The following is a 20,950-nucleotide window of genomic DNA, read 5'->3' as shown; positions in this document are numbered from 1 at the left end:
GGTGAACTCAACAGGCCCGGCCCGGCGCGGGTCAGCGCCGGTGCGGGGCCTGGGGCGGGAGGAGGCGGCGGGGAAGTGCAGAGAGGCTCGGCTTCTTGAGCGGGGCAGGGGCGCCCTCCGCCGTCTAGGGCCACACCACCCTGAACGCGCCCGACCTCGTCTGGTCTGGGAAGCTAAGCAGGGTCGGGCCTGGTTAGTACTTGGATGGGAGACCGCCTGGGAATACCGGGTGCCGTCGGCTTCTTCTTTTTTTTTTTTTTGTTTTGCCTCCTGTTCGTCCCCTCTCTGGGAGCGAGGCGGCGGCCCGGGGTGGGGGTCACCCCCACCCTCAGCGCCCGCCGCGGTGCCTGGCGCCCCAGCCCGCACCGTGGGGCCTCCTCTTGTCCCAAGCCGCGACACCGCCGTCACGCGGCAGCATGCGTGGCTTCTGGACTGTCAGGTCTCAGACCAAAGGTCTGCTCTGTGGGAACCGACACGCTGGAGGAAACCTTGAGAGTCTGAGAGGGGAGGGAGTTCCAGAAGAAGGCCAGGATGTCATTTGGAGGGAGTATGTGACCAGAACTCGTCCCGTTGCTTTTGGGGTTCTATGGGCTACACGTAGGAATCTTTGGTGGTGGCACCTGATGTTGGGGGATCCGGAGTCACACCCAGACCTGCTCCACAGGCCTCCTTTTACTTTTCTCTTCGGATTCATTATCTTTAAAAAGTGTCTCTTATCTCTATGATTGCATTTTCTTTTCTCTCTCTTTTCAAGCAGATGATGGGAGTCCAAGTATTAAGGTGACATGTGTTGCCCGTGCCCCCCTCCCCCCTGTGTTCTTATTCATTTACCTCTGATGTCGTTCCAGCGTATTGTGGGGGTACCAATGTTAGGGTCGGGTACGTTGCCCTCTCCCTGCCTCCCCCCTCGGGTCAGAGCCTCAAGTGCGCCCATCCCCCAGTCGGTGCGCACCCACCCCATTCCTAATGGAGGTGTATGCCCATCCCCTCCCCCCACCCGCCCGACACCCACCCGATGAAGGTGATTCCTCTGTGTCCACTTAGGTGTCCATCGGTTCGTACCCATTTGCTGGTGAGCGCGAGCACGTGGTGCTCGTGTGTCCATTCTTGGGCTACCTGGCTTACTGGAACGGGTTCCAGCTCTGGCCAGGAGAACCACGAGAGGTGCCCTCTCACCGCTGCTCCTCCTAGCTGAATAGCACTCCGTGGTGTCCACGCGCCACATTTCATTTACGCACTCGTGGGTCGATGGGCACTCGGGTCGCTTCCAGGTCTTTGCGATTGTGACTTGTGCCCTGACTCTAACCCTAACCCTTACCCAGCCCGTCTCCTCCTCGGCCCCTGCCTGACTGACTCCTTCCCGCCCGGCCTGTCACCGTCCTCTGCCCCTGCCTGACACGCTCCTCCCCGCCCGGGCCGTCACCGTCCTCGGCCCCTGCCTGACGGGGCTCCTCCGTCGCCTGGGCCTTCCAAGGGCTTGGTGTGGACGCTGGTTCCAGGACGCCCTCCCAGGAACCCGGTAGCAGGGCGGCCGCAGCGTCTCGCGCCACCCAACCGTCCGCCGGCCGGCGGCCGTCGCTAAGTGGCCTGCGGGGGACGTGCCCCCACTGTGGGGCGGGCGCCCAGCCTGGTGTCTTCTCTGAGGCCCCGTGGCTGCTTTCCCCCCCCCCCCGCAAGGGGAGAGCCGCGGAGGTGGGGACCGCCTCCTCGTGGGGACGTACACCCAGCTCTCCACGTCGGATTCCGGGGCTCTCTGTCCTGCCAGAAGGCCCAGCTGGCCTGCGGGTCCTTAGAGTGGCAAAAACATCCGAAAACTGAGATTGAGGGTCCGGTGGTTGTCTGCACTTTTGTGCTGGGCACCCCAGGGAGGCCCGGGGGCTGGCTGGACAACGCGGTCTGCTGGGCAGGGGGGGGGGGTTTGGAGGAGCAACTGATGCCCTTTGCACTTTGGGTAGCAAGTGTCTGAGGTGTCTCTGAGCCCTGCGCCATGTCGGGGGTGGGGGGTGGGAGGTCGGGGGGGTGGAGGAGCAGGAGGAGGAGGAGGAGGAGGTGGGAAGGGCCGTGGCCTGCAGTCGTCTTCCCGGGGTGGCTTCTTCCACAGGCTGCTTGGCCTGGGCTCCCTGCACCTGGGCCTTTGGAGGACTGGCCCTGTGCTTGCCAACGCTTCCCCTGCAGGGACCCAGAGCTGGGAGGTTGCATCTCTCAGCCCTGGGTCGGGCAGAGCCCCAGCGGGCCATGCCCACAACCTCTCTCAGCACGGGTCCCCCAGAAGGCTCCTTTGGGACCAGGATTCTCTTGCGGGTGACTCTTTAAGGTCTGGCCCCTGGATGGAGGGGCACCAGGAGTAGAGGAGCAGGAAGGGGAAGGGGGTGGCCATGCGAGGGGACACTTTCAGGCCAAGTCCCAGCTTCAGCCTGATCCTCCTGGGAACCCCGGGGTGTACGTCACACCTCCTGGTTGTCCCGCTCTGAGACAAGGAGCCGGGCTTCGCATTCCCCCAGCAGCCAGTCGTGGGCTGAGGACACCTGGGGCGTTGGGAACTCCCTGGCTTCTCCTTGGCTTAACATCTGGAGCTGCTTGTGAATCGTGCCGCCACACACACCCGAGTGCAGGTGTCTTCTGCACAGACTGCGGGCCTCGCTCTTCTGAATGCCGCTAGCTCGCCACCCACCCACGGGTGAACCTGGTCAGGGTACTTTCTCTCGGGGGCAGACTCTGATCCTGGCGGGCTACCGGTGTTTCTGTTTGCTCGTTTCTTTCTTCCATTTCGGGAAAGGCTTCCTTACTGGGTGTGGAAATCTCCTATGCCTTTCCTCGCCTATTCTGTCAGCTTTCAAATTCTCTTTCAGTTGCCACCCTCACAGATGGATTAGGAAACTCTTTCCGGTGCACTCATTAGTGAAATGACCTCAATGAAGCTGGAATCCAATATCTAATCGCCGATTTTTAGCGAGTCCACACGCCAGGGTGGTCGGGGTCCAATGCAGCCCCGGCCAGGCCCAGGCCCCTTGGACTGGGCCACAGGAGGACGCAGAGGAGGGTCCCGGCCCCCCCCCCCCCCCCCCGGTCGCGTTGCCGGCAGTTCTCCAAGGGCTTGGGCGTTTTCCAGAGGTAGGAGATGGAGGGGACTGATTTCTTCAGCGCCCCACAAACCACGCCACCCCACCCATGGGACACATCCCTAGAGAGGGAGAGAGACGCCCCATACACTCGCTCCCCTCCCCCATGCGCTGTGCCCCAGCCCGGGCCCGGGGGAATAGGCGGCAGCCCACCCACAGGGTGGGGGGCCCAGCTGAAAGGGGTTGTCGGGGAGGGCGGCCCCTGCCTGGGGTCAAAGGGCGGGCGATCCGCGCGTGCGCAATCGGCGGCGGCTGCGGCGGCGGCGGCGGCGGCGGCGGGGGCGGCCACGAGCTGGGGGTGGGGGGCGGGTAGGGGAAGGAGGCCAGGCGAGGAGAGGAAGGGGGCTGGAAGGTCTCCACCTTGGCGAGTCCAGCCGTGGAGGCGCATCTTGTGTGAGTGTGAGTGAGTGAGTGTGAGTGTGTGTGTGTGTGTGTTTGTGTGTGTATAGAGAGACAGCCCCCCACCCCGGCCCACCGCTCCCTGCCCGCCCCGCCCCGCCCCGCCTGTCACCCCCGTCCCTCGGAGCCCGCCGGACCCGGCCGGTGAACTCAACAGGCCCGGCCCGGCGCGGGTCAGCGCCGGTGCGGGGCCTGGGGCGGGAGGAGGCGGCGGGGAAGTGCAGAGAGGCTCGGCTTCTTGAGCGGGGCAGGGGCGCCCTCCGCCGTCTAGGGCCACACCACCCTGAACGCGCCCGACCTCGTCTGGTCTGGGAAGCTAAGCAGGGTCGGGGTCTGGGAAGCTAAGCAGGGTCGGGCCTGGTTAGTACTTGGATGGGAGACCGCCTGGGAATACCGGGTGCCGTCGGCTTCTTCTTTTTTTTTTTTTTGTTTTGCCTCCTGTTCTGTCCCCTCTCTGGGAGCGAGGCGGCGGCCCGGGGTGGGGGTCACCCCCACCCTCAGCGCCCGCCGCGGTGCCTGGCGCCCCAGCCCGCACCGTGGGGCCTCCTCTTGTCCCAAGCCGCGACACCGCCGTCACGCGGCAGCATGCGTGGCTTCTGGACTGTCAGGTCTCAGACCAAAGGTCTGCTCTGTGGGAACCGACACGCTGGAGGAAACCTTGAGAGTCTGAGAGGGGAGGGAGTTCCAGAAGAAGGCCAGGATGTCATTTGGAGGGAGTATGTGACCAGAACTCGTCCCGTTGCTTTTGGGGTTCTATGGGCTACACGTAGGAATCTTTGGTGGTGGCACCTGATGTTGGGGGATCCGGAGTCACACCCAGACCTGCTCCACAGGCCTCCTTTTACTTTTCTCTTCGGATTCATTATCTTTAAAAAGTGTCTCTTATCTCTATGATTGCATTTTCTTTTCTCTCTCTTTTCAAGCAGGTGACATGTGTTGCCCGTGCCCCCCTCCCCCCTGTGTTCTTATTCATTTACCTCTGATGTCGTTCCAGCGTATTGTGGGGGTACCAATGTTAGGGTCGGGTACGTTGCCCTCTCCCTGCCTCCCCCCTCGGGTCAGAGCCTCAAGTGCGCCCATCCCCCAGTCGGTGCGCACCCACCCCATTCCTAATGGAGGTGTATGCCCATCCCCTCCCCCCACCCGCCCGACACCCACCCGATGAAGGTGATTCCTCTGTGTCCACTTAGGTGTCCATCGGTTCGTACCCATTTGCTGGTGAGCGCGAGCACGTGGTGCTCGTGTGTCCATTCTTGGGCTACCTGGCTTACTGGAACGGGTTCCAGCTCTGGCCAGGAGAACCACGAGAGGTGCCCTCTCACCGCTGCTCCTCCTAGCTGAATAGCACTCCGTGGTGTCCACGCGCCACATTTCATTTACGCACTCGTGGGTCGATGGGCACTCGGGTCGCTTCCAGGTCTTTGCGATTGTGACTTGTGCCCTGACTCTAACCCTAACCCTTACCCAGCCCGTCTCCTCCTCGGCCCCTGCCTGACTGACTCCTTCCCGCCCGGCCTGTCACCTGTCACCGTCCTCTGCCCCTGCCTGACACGCTCCTCCCCGCCCGGGCCGTCACCGTCCTCGGCCCCTGCCTGACGGGGCTCCTCCGTCGCCTGGGCCTTCCAAGGGCTTGGTGTGGACGCTGGTTCCAGGACGCCCTCCCAGGAACCCGGTAGCAGGGCGGCCGCAGCGTCTCGCGCCACCCAACCGTCCGCCGGCCGGCGGCCGTCGCTAAGTGGCCTGCGGGGGACGTGCCCCCACTGTGGGGCGGGCGCCCAGCCTGGTGTCTTCTCTGAGGCCCCGTGGCTGCTTTCCCCCCCCCCCCGCAAGGGGAGAGCCGCGGAGGTGGGGACCGCCTCCTCGTGGGGACGTACACCCAGCTCTCCACGTCGGATTCCGGGGCTCTCTGTCCTGCCAGAAGGCCCAGCTGGCCTGCGGGTCCTTAGAGTGGCAAAAACATCCGAAAACTGAGATTGAGGGTCCGGTGGTTGTCTGCACTTTTGTGCTGGGCACCCCAGGGAGGCCCGGGGGCTGGCTGGACAACGCGGTCTGCTGGGCAGGGGGGGGGGGTTTGGAGGAGCAACTGATGCCCTTTGCACTTTGGGTAGCAAGTGTCTGAGGTGTCTCTGAGCCCTGCGCCATGTCGGGGGTGGGGGGTGGGAGGTCGGGGGGGTGGAGGAGCAGGAGGAGGAGGAGGAGGAGGTGGGAAGGGCCGTGGCCTGCAGTCGTCTTCCCGGGGTGGCTTCTTCCACAGGCTGCTTGGCCTGGGCTCCCTGCACCTGGGCCTTTGGAGGACTGGCCCTGTGCTTGCCAACGCTTCCCCTGCAGGGACCCAGAGCTGGGAGGTTGCATCTCTCAGCCCTGGGTCGGGCAGAGCCCCAGCGGGCCATGCCCACAACCTCTCTCAGCACGGGTCCCCCAGAAGGCTCCTTTGGGACCAGGATTCTCTTGCGGGTGACTCTTTAAGGTCTGGCCCCTGGATGGAGGGGCACCAGGAGTAGAGGAGCAGGAAGGGGAAGGGGGTGGCCATGCGAGGGGACACTTTCAGGCCAAGTCCCAGCTTCAGCCTGATCCTCCTGGGAACCCCGGGGTGTACGTCACACCTCCTGGTTGTCCCGCTCTGAGACAAGGAGCCGGGCTTCGCATTCCCCCAGCAGCCAGTCGTGGGCTGAGGACACCTGGGGCGTTGGGAACTCCCTGGCTTCTCCTTGGCTTAACATCTGGAGCTGCTTGTGAATCGTGCCGCCACACACACCCGAGTGCAGGTGTCTTCTGCACAGACTGCGGGCCTCGCTCTTCTGAATGCCGCTAGCTCGCCACCCACCCACGGGTGAACCTGGTCAGGGTACTTTCTCTCGGGGGCAGACTCTGATCCTGGCGGGCTACCGGTGTTTCTGTTTGCTCGTTTCTGTTTGCTCGTTTCTTTCTTCCATTTCGGGAAAGGCTTCCTTACTGGGTGTGGAAATCTCCTATGCCTTTCCTCGCCTATTCTGTCAGCTTTCAAATTCTCTTTCAGTTGCCACCCTCACAGATGGATTAGGAAACTCTTTCCGGTGCACTCATTAGTGAAATGACCTCAATGAAGCTGGAATCCAATATCTAATCGCCGATTTTTAGCGAGTCCACACGCCAGGGTGGTCGGGGTCCAATGCAGCCCCGGCCAGGCCCAGGCCCCTTGGACTGGGCCACAGGAGGACGCAGAGGAGGGTCCCGGCCCCCCCCCCCCCCCCCCGGTCGCGTTGCCGGCAGTTCTCCAAGGGCTTGGGCGTTTTCCAGAGGTAGGAGATGGAGGGGACTGATTTCTTCAGCGCCCCACAAACCACGCCACCCCACCCATGGGACACATCCCTAGAGAGGGAGAGAGACGCCCCATACACTCGCTCCCCTCCCCCATGCGCTGTGCCCCAGCCCGGGCCCGGGGGAATAGGCGGCAGCCCACCCACAGGGTGGGGGGCCCAGCTGAAAGGGGTTGTCGGGGAGGGCGGCCCCTGCCTGGGGTCAAAGGGCGGGCGATCCGCGCGTGCGCAATCGGCGGCGGCTGCGGCGGCGGCGGCGGCGGCGGCGGGGGCGGCCACGAGCTGGGGGTGGGGGGCGGGTAGGGGAAGGAGGCCAGGCGAGGAGAGGAAGGGGGCTGGAAGGTCTCCACCTTGGCGAGTCCAGCCGTGGAGGCGCATCTTGTGTGAGTGTGAGTGAGTGAGTGTGAGTGTGTGTGTGTGTGTGTTTGTGTGTGTATAGAGAGACAGCCCCCCACCCCGGCCCACCGCTCCCTGCCCGCCCCGCCCCGCCCCGCCTGTCACCCCCGTCCCTCGGAGCCCGCCGGACCCGGCCGGTGAACTCAACAGGCCCGGCCCGGCGCGGGTCAGCGCCGGTGCGGGGCCTGGGGCGGGAGGAGGCGGCGGGGAAGTGCAGAGAGGCTCGGCTTCTTGAGCGGGGCAGGGGCGCCCTCCGCCGTCTAGGGCCACACCACCCTGAACGCGCCCGACCTCGTCTGGTCTGGGAAGCTAAGCAGGGTCGGGCCTGGTTAGTACTTGGATGGGAGACCGCCTGGGAATACCGGGTGCCGTCGGCTTCTTCTTTTTTTTTTTTTTGTTTTGCCTCCTGTTCTGTCCCCTCTCTGGGAGCGAGGCGGCGGCCCGGGGTGGGGGTCACCCCCACCCTCAGCGCCCGCCGCGGTGCCTGGCGCCCCAGCCCGCACCGTGGGGCCTCCTCTTGTCCCAAGCCGCGACACCGCCGTCACGCGGCAGCATGCGTGGCTTCTGGACTGTCAGGTCTCAGACCAAAGGTCTGCTCTGTGGGAACCGACACGCTGGAGGAAACCTTGAGAGTCTGAGAGGGGAGGGAGTTCCAGAAGAAGGCCAGGATGTCATTTGGAGGGAGTATGTGACCAGAACTCGTCCCGTTGCTTTTGGGGTTCTATGGGCTACACGTAGGAATCTTTGGTGGTGGCACCTGATGTTGGGGGATCCGGAGTCACACCCAGACCTGCTCCACAGGCCTCCTTTTACTTTTCTCTTCGGATTCATTATCTTTAAAAAGTGTCTCTTATCTCTATGATTGCATTTTCTTTTCTCTCTCTTTTCAAGCAGATGATGGGAGTCCAAGTATTAAGGTGACATGTGTTGCCCGTGCCCCCCTCCCCCCTGTGTTCTTATTCATTTACCTCTGATGTCGTTCCAGCGTATTGTGGGGGTACCAATGTTAGGGTCGGGTACGTTGCCCTCTCCCTGCCTCCCCCCTCGGGTCAGAGCCTCAAGTGCGCCCATCCCCCAGTCGGTGCGCACCCACCCCATTCCTAATGGAGGTGTATGCCCATCCCCTCCCCCCACCCGCCCGACACCCACCCGATGAAGGTGATTCCTCTGTGTCCACTTAGGTGTCCATCGGTTCGTACCCATTTGCTGGTGAGCGCGAGCACGTGGTGCTCGTGTGTCCATTCTTGGGCTACCTGGCTTACTGGAACGGGTTCCAGCTCTGGCCAGGAGAACCACGAGAGGTGCCCTCTCACCGCTGCTCCTCCTAGCTGAATAGCACTCCGTGGTGTCCACGCGCCACATTTCATTTACGCACTCGTGGGTCGATGGGCACTCGGGTCGCTTCCAGGTCTTTGCGATTGTGACTTGTGCCCTGACTCTAACCCTAACCCTTACCCAGCCCGTCTCCTCCTCGGCCCCTGCCTGACTGACTCCTTCCCGCCCGGCCTGTCACCTGTCACCGTCCTCTGCCCCTGCCTGACACGCTCCTCCCCGCCCGGGCCGTCACCGTCCTCGGCCCCTGCCTGACGGGGCTCCTCCGTCGCCTGGGCCTTCCAAGGGCTTGGTGTGGACGCTGGTTCCAGGACGCCCTCCCAGGAACCCGGTAGCAGGGCGGCCGCAGCGTCTCGCGCCACCCAACCGTCCGCCGGCCGGCGGCCGTCGCTAAGTGGCCTGCGGGGGACGTGCCCCCACTGTGGGGCGGGCGCCCAGCCTGGTGTCTTCTCTGAGGCCCCGTGGCTGCTTTCCCCCCCCCCCCGCAAGGGGAGAGCCGCGGAGGTGGGGACCGCCTCCTCGTGGGGACGTACACCCAGCTCTCCACGTCGGATTCCGGGGCTCTCTGTCCTGCCAGAAGGCCCAGCTGGCCTGCGGGTCCTTAGAGTGGCAAAAACATCCGAAAACTGAGATTGAGGGTCCGGTGGTTGTCTGCACTTTTGTGCTGGGCACCCCAGGGAGGCCCGGGGGCTGGCTGGACAACGCGGTCTGCTGGGCAGGGGGGGGGGGTTTGGAGGAGCAACTGATGCCCTTTGCACTTTGGGTAGCAAGTGTCTGAGGTGTCTCTGAGCCCTGCGCCATGTCGGGGGTGGGGGGTGGGAGGTCGGGGGGGGGGTGGAGGAGCAGGAGGAGGAGGAGGAGGAGGTGGGAAGGGCCGTGGCCTGCAGTCGTCTTCCCGGGGTGGCTTCTTCCACAGGCTGCTTGGCCTGGGCTCCCTGCACCTGGGCCTTTGGAGGACTGGCCCTGTGCTTGCCAACGCTTCCCCTGCAGGGACCCAGAGCTGGGAGGTTGCATCTCTCAGCCCTGGGTCGGGCAGAGCCCCAGCGGGCCATGCCCACAACCTCTCTCAGCACGGGTCCCCCAGAAGGCTCCTTTGGGACCAGGATTCTCTTGCGGGTGACTCTTTAAGGTCTGGCCCCTGGATGGAGGGGCACCAGGAGTAGAGGAGCAGGAAGGGGAAGGGGGTGGCCATGCGAGGGGACACTTTCAGGCCAAGTCCCAGCTTCAGCCTGATCCTCCTGGGAACCCCGGGGTGTACGTCACACCTCCTGGTTGTCCCGCTCTGAGACAAGGAGCCGGGCTTCGCATTCCCCCAGCAGCCAGTCGTGGGCTGAGGACACCTGGGGCGTTGGGAACTCCCTGGCTTCTCCTTGGCTTAACATCTGGAGCTGCTTGTGAATCGTGCCGCCACACACACCCGAGTGCAGGTGTCTTCTGCACAGACTGCGGGCCTCGCTCTTCTGAATGCCGCTAGCTCGCCACCCACCCACGGGTGAACCTGGTCAGGGTACTTTCTCTCGGGGGCAGACTCTGATCCTGGCGGGCTACCGGTGTTTCTGTTTGCTCGTTTCTTTCTTCCATTTCGGGAAAGGCTTCCTTACTGGGTGTGGAAATCTCCTATGCCTTTCCTCGCCTATTCTGTCAGCTTTCAAATTCTCTTTCAGTTGCCACCCTCACAGATGGATTAGGAAACTCTTTCCGGTGCACTCATTAGTGAAATGACCTCAATGAAGCTGGAATCCAATATCTAATCGCCGATTTTTAGCGAGTCCACACGCCAGGGTGGTCGGGGTCCAATGCAGCCCCGGCCAGGCCCAGGCCCCTTGGACTGGGCCACAGGAGGACGCAGAGGAGGGTCCCGGCCCCCCCCCCCCCCCCCCCGGTCGCGTTGCCGGCAGTTCTCCAAGGGCTTGGGCGTTTTCCAGAGGTAGGAGATGGAGGGGACTGATTTCTTCAGCGCCCCACAAACCACGCCACCCCACCCATGGGACACATCCCTAGAGAGGGAGAGAGACGCCCCATACACTCGCTCCCCTCCCCCATGCGCTGTGCCCCAGCCCGGGCCCGGGGGAATAGGCGGCAGCCCACCCACAGGGTGGGGGGCCCAGCTGAAAGGGGTTGTCGGGGAGGGCGGCCCCTGCCTGGGGTCAAAGGGCGGGCGATCCGCGCGTGCGCAATCGGCGGCGGCTGCGGCGGCGGCGGCGGCGGCGGGGGCGGCCACGAGCTGGGGGTGGGGGGCGGGTAGGGGAAGGAGGCCAGGCGAGGAGAGGAAGGGGGCTGGAAGGTCTCCACCTTGGCGAGTCCAGCCGTGGAGGCGCATCTTGTGTGAGTGTGAGTGAGTGAGTGTGAGTGTGTGTGTGTGTGTGTTTGTGTGTGTATAGAGAGACAGCCCCCCACCCCGGCCCACCGCTCCCTGCCCGCCCCGCCCCGCCCCGCCTGTCACCCCCGTCCCTCGGAGCCCGCCGGACCCGGCCGGTGAACTCAACAGGCCCGGCCCGGCGCGGGTCAGCGCCGGTGCGGGGCCTGGGGCGGGAGGAGGCGGCGGGGAAGTGCAGAGAGGCTCGGCTTCTTGAGCGGGGCAGGGGCGCCCTCCGCCGTCTAGGGCCACACCACCCTGAACGCGCCCGACCTCGTCTGGTCTGGGAAGCTAAGCAGGGTCGGGCCTGGTTAGTACTTGGATGGGAGACCGCCTGGGAATACCGGGTGCCGTCGGCTTCTTCTTTTTTTTTTTTTTGTTTTGCCTCCTGTTCTGTCCCCTCTCTGGGAGCGAGGCGGCGGCCCGGGGTGGGGGTCACCCCCACCCTCAGCGCCCGCCGCGGTGCCTGGCGCCCCAGCCCGCACCGTGGGGCCTCCTCTTGTCCCAAGCCGCGACACCGCCGTCACGCGGCAGCATGCGTGGCTTCTGGACTGTCAGGTCTCAGACCAAAGGTCTGCTCTGTGGGAACCGACACGCTGGAGGAAACCTTGAGAGTCTGAGAGGGGAGGGAGTTCCAGAAGAAGGCCAGGATGTCATTTGGAGGGAGTATGTGACCAGAACTCGTCCCGTTGCTTTTGGGGTTCTATGGGCTACACGTAGGAATCTTTGGTGGTGGCACCTGATGTTGGGGGATCCGGAGTCACACCCAGACCTGCTCCACAGGCCTCCTTTTACTTTTCTCTTCGGATTCATTATCTTTAAAAAGTGTCTCTTATCTCTATGATTGCATTTTCTTTTCTCTCTCTTTTCAAGCAGATGATGGGAGTCCAAGTATTAAGGTGACATGTGTTGCCCGTGCCCCCCTCCCCCCTGTGTTCTTATTCATTTACCTCTGATGTCGTTCCAGCGTATTGTGGGGGTACCAATGTTAGGGTCGGGTACGTTGCCCTCTCCCTGCCTCCCCCCTCGGGTCAGAGCCTCAAGTGCGCCCATCCCCCAGTCGGTGCGCACCCACCCCATTCCTAATGGAGGTGTATGCCCATCCCCTCCCCCCACCCGCCCGACACCCACCCGATGAAGGTGATTCCTCTGTGTCCACTTAGGTGTCCATCGGTTCGTACCCATTTGCTGGTGAGCGCGAGCACGTGGTGCTCGTGTGTCCATTCTTGGGCTACCTGGCTTACTGGAACGGGTTCCAGCTCTGGCCAGGAGAACCACGAGAGGTGCCCTCTCACCGCTGCTCCTCCTAGCTGAATAGCACTCCGTGGTGTCCACGCGCCACATTTCATTTACGCACTCGTGGGTCGATGGGCACTCGGGTCGCTTCCAGGTCTTTGCGATTGTGACTTGTGCCCTGACTCTAACCCTAACCCTTACCCAGCCCGTCTCCTCCTCGGCCCCTGCCTGACTGACTCCTTCCCGCCCGGCCTGTCACCTGTCACCGTCCTCTGCCCCTGCCTGACACGCTCCTCCCCGCCCGGGCCGTCACCGTCCTCGGCCCCTGCCTGACGGGGCTCCTCCGTCGCCTGGGCCTTCCAAGGGCTTGGTGTGGACGCTGGTTCCAGGACGCCCTCCCAGGAACCCGGTAGCAGGGCGGCCGCAGCGTCTCGCGCCACCCAACCGTCCGCCGGCCGGCGGCCGTCGCTAAGTGGCCTGCGGGGGACGTGCCCCCACTGTGGGGCGGGCGCCCAGCCTGGTGTCTTCTCTGAGGCCCCGTGGCTGCTTTCCCCCCCCCCCCGCAAGGGGAGAGCCGCGGAGGTGGGGACCGCCTCCTCGTGGGGACGTACACCCAGCTCTCCACGTCGGATTCCGGGGCTCTCTGTCCTGCCAGAAGGCCCAGCTGGCCTGCGGGTCCTTAGAGTGGCAAAAACATCCGAAAACTGAGATTGAGGGTCCGGTGGTTGTCTGCACTTTTGTGCTGGGCACCCCAGGGAGGCCCGGGGGCTGGCTGGACAACGCGGTCTGCTGGGCAGGGGGGGGGGGTTTGGAGGAGCAACTGATGCCCTTTGCACTTTGGGTAGCAAGTGTCTGAGGTGTCTCTGAGCCCTGCGCCATGTCGGGGGTGGGGGGTGGGAGGTCGGGGGGGTGGAGGAGCAGGAGGAGGAGGAGGAGGAGGTGGGAAGGGCCGTGGCCTGCAGTCGTCTTCCCGGGGTGGCTTCTTCCACAGGCTGCTTGGCCTGGGCTCCCTGCACCTGGGCCTTTGGAGGACTGGCCCTGTGCTTGCCAACGCTTCCCCTGCAGGGACCCAGAGCTGGGAGGTTGCATCTCTCAGCCCTGGGTCGGGCAGAGCCCCAGCGGGCCATGCCCACAACCTCTCTCAGCACGGGTCCCCCAGAAGGCTCCTTTGGGACCAGGATTCTCTTGCGGGTGACTCTTTAAGGTCTGGCCCCTGGATGGAGGGGCACCAGGAGTAGAGGAGCAGGAAGGGGAAGGGGGTGGCCATGCGAGGGGACACTTTCAGGCCAAGTCCCAGCTTCAGCCTGATCCTCCTGGGAACCCCGGGGTGTACGTCACACCTCCTGGTTGTCCCGCTCTGAGACAAGGAGCCGGGCTTCGCATTCCCCCAGCAGCCAGTCGTGGGCTGAGGACACCTGGGGCGTTGGGAACTCCCTGGCTTCTCCTTGGCTTAACATCTGGAGCTGCTTGTGAATCGTGCCGCCACACACACCCGAGTGCAGGTGTCTTCTGCACAGACTGCGGGCCTCGCTCTTCTGAATGCCGCTAGCTCGCCACCCACCCACGGGTGAACCTGGTCAGGGTACTTTCTCTCGGGGGCAGACTCTGATCCTGGCGGGCTACCGGTGTTTCTGTTTGCTCGTTTCTTTCTTCCATTTCGGGAAAGGCTTCCTTACTGGGTGTGGAAATCTCCTATGCCTTTCCTCGCCTATTCTGTCAGCTTTCAAATTCTCTTTCAGTTGCCACCCTCACAGATGGATTAGGAAACTCTTTCCGGTGCACTCATTAGTGAAATGACCTCAATGAAGCTGGAATCCAATATCTAATCGCCGATTTTTAGCGAGTCCACACGCCAGGGTGGTCGGGGTCCAATGCAGCCCCGGCCAGGCCCAGGCCCCTTGGACTGGGCCACAGGAGGACGCAGAGGAGGGTCCCGGCCCCCCCCCCCCCCCCCCCGGTCGCGTTGCCGGCAGTTCTCCAAGGGCTTGGGCGTTTTCCAGAGGTAGGAGATGGAGGGGACTGATTTCTTCAGCGCCCCACAAACCACGCCACCCCACCCATGGGACACATCCCTAGAGAGGGAGAGAGACGCCCCATACACTCGCTCCCCTCCCCCATGCGCTGTGCCCCAGCCCGGGCCCGGGGGAATAGGCGGCAGCCCACCCACAGGGTGGGGGGCCCAGCTGAAAGGGGTTGTCGGGGAGGGCGGCCCCTGCCTGGGGTCAAAGGGCGGGCGATCCGCGCGTGCGCAATCGGCGGCGGCTGCGGCGGCGGCGGCGGCGGCGGCGGGGGCGGCCACGAGCTGGGGGTGGGGGGCGGGTAGGGGAAGGAGGCCAGGCGAGGAGAGGAAGGGGGCTGGAAGGTCTCCACCTTGGCGAGTCCAGCCGTGGAGGCGCATCTTGTGTGAGTGTGAGTGAGTGAGTGTGAGTGTGTGTGTGTGTGTGTTTGTGTGTGTATAGAGAGACAGCCCCCCACCCCGGCCCACCGCTCCCTGCCCGCCCCGCCCCGCCCCGCCTGTCACCCCCGTCCCTCGGAGCCCGCCGGACCCGGCCGGTGAACTCAACAGGCCCGGCCCGGCGCGGGTCAGCGCCGGTGCGGGGCCTGGGGCGGGAGGAGGCGGCGGGGAAGTGCAGAGAGGCTCGGCTTCTTGAGCGGGGCAGGGGCGCCCTCCGCCGTCTAGGGCCACACCACCCTGAACGCGCCCGACCTCGTCTGGTCTGGGAAGCTAAGCAGGGTCGGGCCTGGTTAGTACTTGGATGGGAGACCGCCTGGGAATACCGGGTGCCGTCGGCTTCTTCTTTTTTTTTTTTTTGTTTTGCCTCCTGTTCTGTCCCCTCTCTGGGAGCGAGGCGGCGGCCCGGGGTGGGGGTCACCCCCACCCTCAGCGCCCGCCGCGGTGCCTGGCGCCCCAGCCCGCACCGTGGGGCCTCCTCTTGTCCCAAGCCGCGACACCGCCGTCACGCGGCAGCATGCGTGGCTTCTGGACTGTCAGGTCTCAGACCAAAGGTCTGCTCTGTGGGAACCGACACGCTGGAGGAAACCTTGAGAGTCTGAGAGGGGAGGGAGTTCCAGAAGAAGGCCAGGATGTCATTTGGAGGGAGTATGTGACCAGAACTCGTCCCGTTGCTTTTGGGGTTCTATGGGCTACACGTAGGAATCTTTGGTGGTGGCACCTGATGTTGGGGGATCCGGAGTCACACCCAGACCTGCTCCACAGGCCTCCTTTTACTTTTCTCTTCGGATTCATTATCTTTAAAAAGTGTCTCTTATCTCTATGATTGCATTTTCTTTTCTCTCTCTTTTCAAGCAGATGATGGGAGTCCAAGTATTAAGGTGACATGTGTTGCCCGTGCCCCCCTCCCCCCTGTGTTCTTATTCATTTACCTCTGATGTCGTTCCAGCGTATTGTGGGGGTACCAATGTTAGGGTCGGGTACGTTGCCCTCTCCCTGCCTCCCCCCTCGGGTCAGAGCCTCAAGTGCGCCCATCCCCCAGTCGGTGCGCACCCACCCCATTCCTAATGGAGGTGTATGCCCATCCCCTCCCCCCACCCGCCCGACACCCACCCGATGAAGGTGATTCCTCTGTGTCCACTTAGGTGTCCATCGGTTCGTACCCATTTGCTGGTGAGCGCGAGCACGTGGTGCTCGTGTGTCCATTCTTGGGCTACCTGGCTTACTGGAACGGGTTCCAGCTCTGGCCAGGAGAACCACGAGAGGTGCCCTCTCACCGCTGCTCCTCCTAGCTGAATAGCACTCCGTGGTGTCCACGCGCCACATTTCATTTACGCACTCGTGGGTCGATGGGCACTCGGGTCGCTTCCAGGTCTTTGCGATTGTGACTTGTGCCCTGACTCTAACCCTAACCCTTACCCAGCCCGTCTCCTCCTCGGCCCCTGCCTGACTGACTCCTTCCCGCCCGGCCTGTCACCTGTCACCGTCCTCTGCCCCTGCCTGACACGCTCCTCCCCGCCCGGGCCGTCACCGTCCTCGGCCCCTGCCTGACGGGGCTCCTCCGTCGCCTGGGCCTTCCAAGGGCTTGGTGTGGACGCTGGTTCCAGGACGCCCTCCCAGGAACCCGGTAGCAGGGCGGCCGCAGCGTCTCGCGCCACCCAACCGTCCGCCGGCCGGCGGCCGTCGCTAAGTGGCCTGCGGGGGACGTGCCCCCACTGTGGGGCGGGCGCCCAGCCTGGTGTCTTCTCTGAGGCCCCGTGGCTGCTTTCCCCCCCCCCCCGCAAGGGGAGAGCCGCGGAGGTGGGGACCGCCTCCTCGTGGGGACGTACACCCAGCTCTCCACGTCGGATTCCGGGGCTCTCTGTCCTGCCAGAAGGCCCAGCTGGCCTGCGGGTCCTTAGAGTGGCAAAAACATCCGAAAACTGAGATTGAGGGTCCGGTGGTTGTCTGCACTTTTGTGCTGGGCACCCCAGGGAGGCCCGGGGGCTGGCTGGACAACGCGGTCTGCTGGGCAGGGGGGGGGGGTTTGGAGGAGCAACTGATGCCCTTTGCACTTTGGGTAGCAAGTGTCTGAGGTGTCTCTGAGCCCTGCGCCATGTCGGGGGTGGGGGGTGGGAGGTCGGGGGGGTGGAGGAGCAGGAGGAGGAGGAGGAGGAGGTGGGAAGGGCCGTGGCCTGCAGTCGTCTTCCCGGGGTGGCTTCTTCCACAGGCTGCTTGGCCTGGGCTCCCTGCACCTGGGCCTTTGGAGGACTGGCCCTGTGCTTGCCAACGCTTCCCCTGCAGGGACCCAGAGCTGGGAGGTTGCATCTCTCAGCCCTGGGTCGGGCAGAGCCCCAGCGGGCCATGCCCACAACCTCTCTCAGCACGGGTCCCCCAGAAGGCTCCTTTGGGACCAGGATTCTCTTGCGGGTGACTCTTTAAGGTCTGGCCCCTGGATGGAGGGGCACCAGGAGTAGAGGAGCAGGAAGGGGAAGGGGGTGGCCATGCGAGGGGACACTTTCAGGCCAAGTCCCAGCTTCAGCCTGATCCTCCTGGGAACCCCGGGGTGTACGTCACACCTCCTGGTTGTCCCGCTCTGAGACAAGGAGCCGGGCTTCGCATTCCCCCAGCAGCCAGTCGTGGGCTGAGGACACCTGGGGCGTTGGGAACTCCCTGGCTTCTCCTTGGCTTAACATCTGGAGCTGCTTGTGAATCGTGCCGCCACACACACCCGAGTGCAGGTGTCTTCTGCACAGACTGCGGGCCTCGCTCTTCTGAATGCCGCTAGCTCGCCACCCACCCACGGGTGAACCTGGTCAGGGTACTTTCTCTCGGGGGCAGACTCTGATCCTGGCGGGCTACCGGTGTTTCTGTTTGCTCGTTTCTTTCTTCCATTTCGGGAAAGGCTTCCTTACTGGGTGTGGAAATCTCCTATGCCTTTCCTCGCCTATTCTGTCAGCTTTCAAATTCTCTTTCAGTTGCCACCCTCACAGATGGATTAGGAAACTCTTTCCGGTGCACTCATTAGTGAAATGACCTCAATGAAGCTGGAATCCAATATCTAATCGCCGATTTTTAGCGAGTCCACACGCCAGGGTGGTCGGGGTCCAATGCAGCCCCGGCCAGGCCCAGGCCCCTTGGACTGGGCCACAGGAGGACGCAGAGGAGGGTCCCGGCCCCCCCCCCCCCCCCCCGGTCGCGTTGCCGGCAGTTCTCCAAGGGCTTGGGCGTTTTCCAGAGGTAGGAGATGGAGGGGACTGATTTCTTCAGCGCCCCACAAACCACGCCACCCCACCCATGGGACACATCCCTAGAGAGAGAGAGAGAGGCCCCATACACTCGCTCCCCTCCCCCATGCGCTGTGCCCCAGCCCGGGCCCGGGGGAATAGGCGGCAGCCCACCCACAGGGTGGGGGGCCCAGCTGAAAGGGGTTGTCGGGGAGGGCGGCCCCTGCCTGGGGTCAAAGGGCGGGCGATCCGCGCGTGCGCAATCGGCGGCGGCGGGCGTTTGCGGGGGCGGCCACGAGCTGGGGGTGGGGGGCGGGTAGGGGAAGGAGGCCAGGCGAGGAGAGGAAGGGGGCTGGAAGGTCTCCACCTTGGCGAGTCCAGCCGTGGAGGCGCATCTTGTGTGAGTGTGAGTGAGTGAGTGTGAGTGTGTGTGTGTGTGTGTTTGTGTGTGTATAGAGAGACAGCCCCCCACCCCGGCCCACCGCTCCCTGCCCGCCCCGCCCCGCCCCGCCTGTCACCCCCGTCCCTCGGAGCCCGCCGGACCCGGCCGGTGAACTCAACAGGCCCGGCCCGGCGCGGGTCAGCGCCGGTGCGGGGCCTGGGGCGGGAGGAGGCGGCGGGGAAGTGCAGAGAGGCTCGGCTTCTTGAGCGGGGCAGGGGCGCCCTCCGCCGTCTAGGGCCACACCACCCTGAACGCGCCCGACCTCGTCTGGTCTGGGAAGCTAAGCAGGGTCGGGCCTGGTTAGTACTTGGATGGGAGACCGCCTGGGAATACCGGGTGCCGTCGGCTTCTTCTTTTTTTTTTTTTTGTTTTGCCTCCTGTTCTGTCCCCTCTCTGGGAGCGAGGCGGCGGCCCGGGGTGGGGGTCACCCCCACCCTCAGCGCCCGCCGCGGTGCCTGGCGCCCCAGCCCGCACCGTGGGGCCTCCTCTTGTCCCAAGCCGCGACACCGCCGTCACGCGGCAGCATGCGTGGCTTCTGGACTGTCAGGTCTCAGACCAAAGGTCTGCTCTGTGGGAACCGACACGCTGGAGGAAACCTTGAGAGTCTGAGAGGGGAGGGAGTTCCAGAAGAAGGCCAGGATGTCATTTGGAGGGAGTATGTGACCAGAACTCGTCCCGTTGCTTTTGGGGTTCTATGGGCTACACGTAGGAATCTTTGGTGGTGGCACCTGATGTTGGGGGATCCGGAGTCACACCCAGACCTGCTCCACAGGCCTCCTTTTACTTTTCTCTTCGGATTCATTATCTTTAAAAAGTGTCTCTTATCTCTATGATTGCATTTTCTTTTCTCTCTCTTTTCAAGCAGATGATGGGAGTCCAAGTATTAAGGTGACATGTGTTGCCCGTGCCCCCCTCCCCCCTGTGTTCTTATTCATTTACCTCTGATGTTGTTCCAGCGTATTGTGGGGGTACCAATGTTAGGGTCGGGTACGTTGCCCTCTCCCTGCCTCCCCCCTCGGGTCAGAGCCTCAAGTGCGCCCATCCCCCAGTCGGTGCGCACCCACCCCATTCCTAATGGAGGTGTATGCCCATCCCCTCCCCCCACCCGCCCGACACCCACCCGATGAAGGTGATTCCTCTGTGTCCACTTAGGTGTCCATCGGTTCGTACCCATTTGCTGGTGAGCGCGAGCACGTGGTGCTCGTGTGTCCATTCTTGGGCTACCTGGCTTACTGGAACGGGTTCCAGCTCTGGCCAGGAGAACCACGAGAGGTGCCCTCTCACCGCTGCTCCTCCTAGCTGAATAGCACTCCGTGGTGTCCACGCGCCACATTTCATTTACGCACTCGTGGGTCGATGGGCACTCGGGTCGCTTCCAGGTCTTTGCGATTGTGACTTGTGCCCTGACTCTAACCCTAACCCTTACCCAGCCCGTCTCCTCCTCGGCCCCTGCCTGACTGACTCCTTCCCGCCCGGCCTGTCACCGTCCTCTGCCCCTGCCTGACACGCTCCTCCCCGCCCGGGCCGTCACCGTCCTCGGCCCCTGCCTGACGGGGCTCCTCCGTCGCCTGGGCCTTCCAAGGGCTTGGTGTGGACGCTGGTTCCAGGACGCCCTCCCAGGAACCCGGTAGCAGGGCGGCCGCAGCGTCTCGCGCCACCCAACCGTCCGCCGGCCGGCGGCCGTCGCTAAGTGGCCTGCGGGGGACGTGCCCCCACTGTGGGGCGGGCGCCCAGCCTGGTGTCTTCTCTGAGGCCCCGTGGCTGCTTTCCCCCCCCCCCGCAAGGGGAGAGCCGCGGAGGTGGGGACCGCCTCCTCGTGGGGACGTACACCCAGCTCTCCACGTCGGATTCCGGGGCTCTCTGTCCTGCCAGAAGGCCCAGCTGGCCTGCGGGTCCTTAGAGTGGCAAAAACATCCGAAAACTGAGATTGAGGGTCCGGTGGTTGTCTGCACTTTTGTGCTGGGCACCCCAGGGAGGCCCGGGGGCTGGCTGGACAACGCGGTCTGCTGGGCAGGGGGGGGGGGTTTGGAGGAGCAACTGATGCCCTTTGCACTTTGGGTAGCAAGTGTCTGAGGTGTCTCTGAGCCCTGCGCCATGTCGGGGGTGGGGGGTGGGAGGTCGGGGGGGGGGGTGGAGGAGCAGGAGGAGGAGGAGGAGGAGGTGGGAAGGGCCGTGGCCTGCAGTCGTCTTCCCGGGGTGGCTTCTTCCACAGGCTGCTTGGCCTGGGCTCCCTGCACCTGGGCCTTTGGAGGACTGGCCCTGTGCTTGCCAACGCTTCCCCTGCAGGGACCCAGAGCTGGGAGGTTGCATCTCTCAGCCCTGGGTCGGGCAGAGCCCCAGCGGGCCATGCCCACAACCTCTCTCAGCACGGGTCCCCCAGAAGGCTCCTTTGGGACCAGGATTCTCTTGCGGGTGACTCTTTAAGGTCTGGCCCCTGGATGGAGGGGCACCAGGAGTAGAGGAGCAGGAAGGGGAAGGGGGTGGCCATGCGAGGGGACACTTTCAGGCCAAGTCCCAGCTTCAGCCTGATCCTCCTGGGAACCCCGGGGTGTACGTCACACCTCCTGGTTGTCCCGCTCTGAGACAAGGAGCCGGGCTTCGCATTCCCCCAGCAGCCAGTCGTGGGCTGAGGACACCTGGGGCGTTGGGAACTCCCTGGCTTCTCCTTGGCTTAACATCTGGAGCTGCTTGTGAATCGTGCCGCCACACACACCCG

The 20,950-nt window shown here is 64.0% G+C and overlaps 5 non-coding genes and 1 pseudogene across 5 annotated transcripts; all 6 read left to right on the top strand.

Moving 5' to 3' along the window:
- The first annotated feature begins 122 nt into the window (after positions 1-122).
- LOC142868433 (5S ribosomal RNA) lies at positions 123-241 on the top strand. The gene has a single exon (XR_012917435.1). It is a non-coding gene; the product is annotated as a 5S ribosomal RNA (ribosomal RNA).
- Positions 242-3,783: 3,542 nt separating this feature from the next.
- Positions 3,784-3,927, top strand: LOC142868421 (uncharacterized; annotated as a pseudogene).
- A 3,541-nt stretch (positions 3,928-7,468) lies between these two features.
- Positions 7,469-7,587, top strand: LOC142868432 (5S ribosomal RNA). Its single transcript, XR_012917434.1, has one exon. It is a non-coding gene; the product is annotated as a 5S ribosomal RNA (ribosomal RNA).
- A 3,551-nt stretch (positions 7,588-11,138) lies between these two features.
- LOC142868431 (5S ribosomal RNA) lies at positions 11,139-11,257 on the top strand. The gene has a single exon (XR_012917433.1). It is a non-coding gene; the product is annotated as a 5S ribosomal RNA (ribosomal RNA).
- Positions 11,258-14,808: 3,551 nt separating this feature from the next.
- Positions 14,809-14,927, top strand: LOC142868429 (5S ribosomal RNA). Its single transcript, XR_012917431.1, has one exon. It is a non-coding gene; the product is annotated as a 5S ribosomal RNA (ribosomal RNA).
- A 3,536-nt stretch (positions 14,928-18,463) lies between these two features.
- LOC142868428 (5S ribosomal RNA) lies at positions 18,464-18,582 on the top strand. The gene has a single exon (XR_012917430.1). It is a non-coding gene; the product is annotated as a 5S ribosomal RNA (ribosomal RNA).
- Positions 18,583-20,950: the final 2,368 nt, after the last annotated feature.

Source organism: Microcebus murinus, unplaced genomic scaffold, assembly GCF_040939455.1.
Source record: "Microcebus murinus isolate Inina unplaced genomic scaffold, M.murinus_Inina_mat1.0 scaf031_hap2_Mmur4.0, whole genome shotgun sequence".
NCBI classification, from domain to species: domain Eukaryota; kingdom Metazoa; phylum Chordata; class Mammalia; order Primates; family Cheirogaleidae; genus Microcebus; species Microcebus murinus.
The sequence above is the reverse complement of the archived record's forward strand: the minus strand, read 5'-3'. Positions and strand labels throughout refer to the sequence as shown.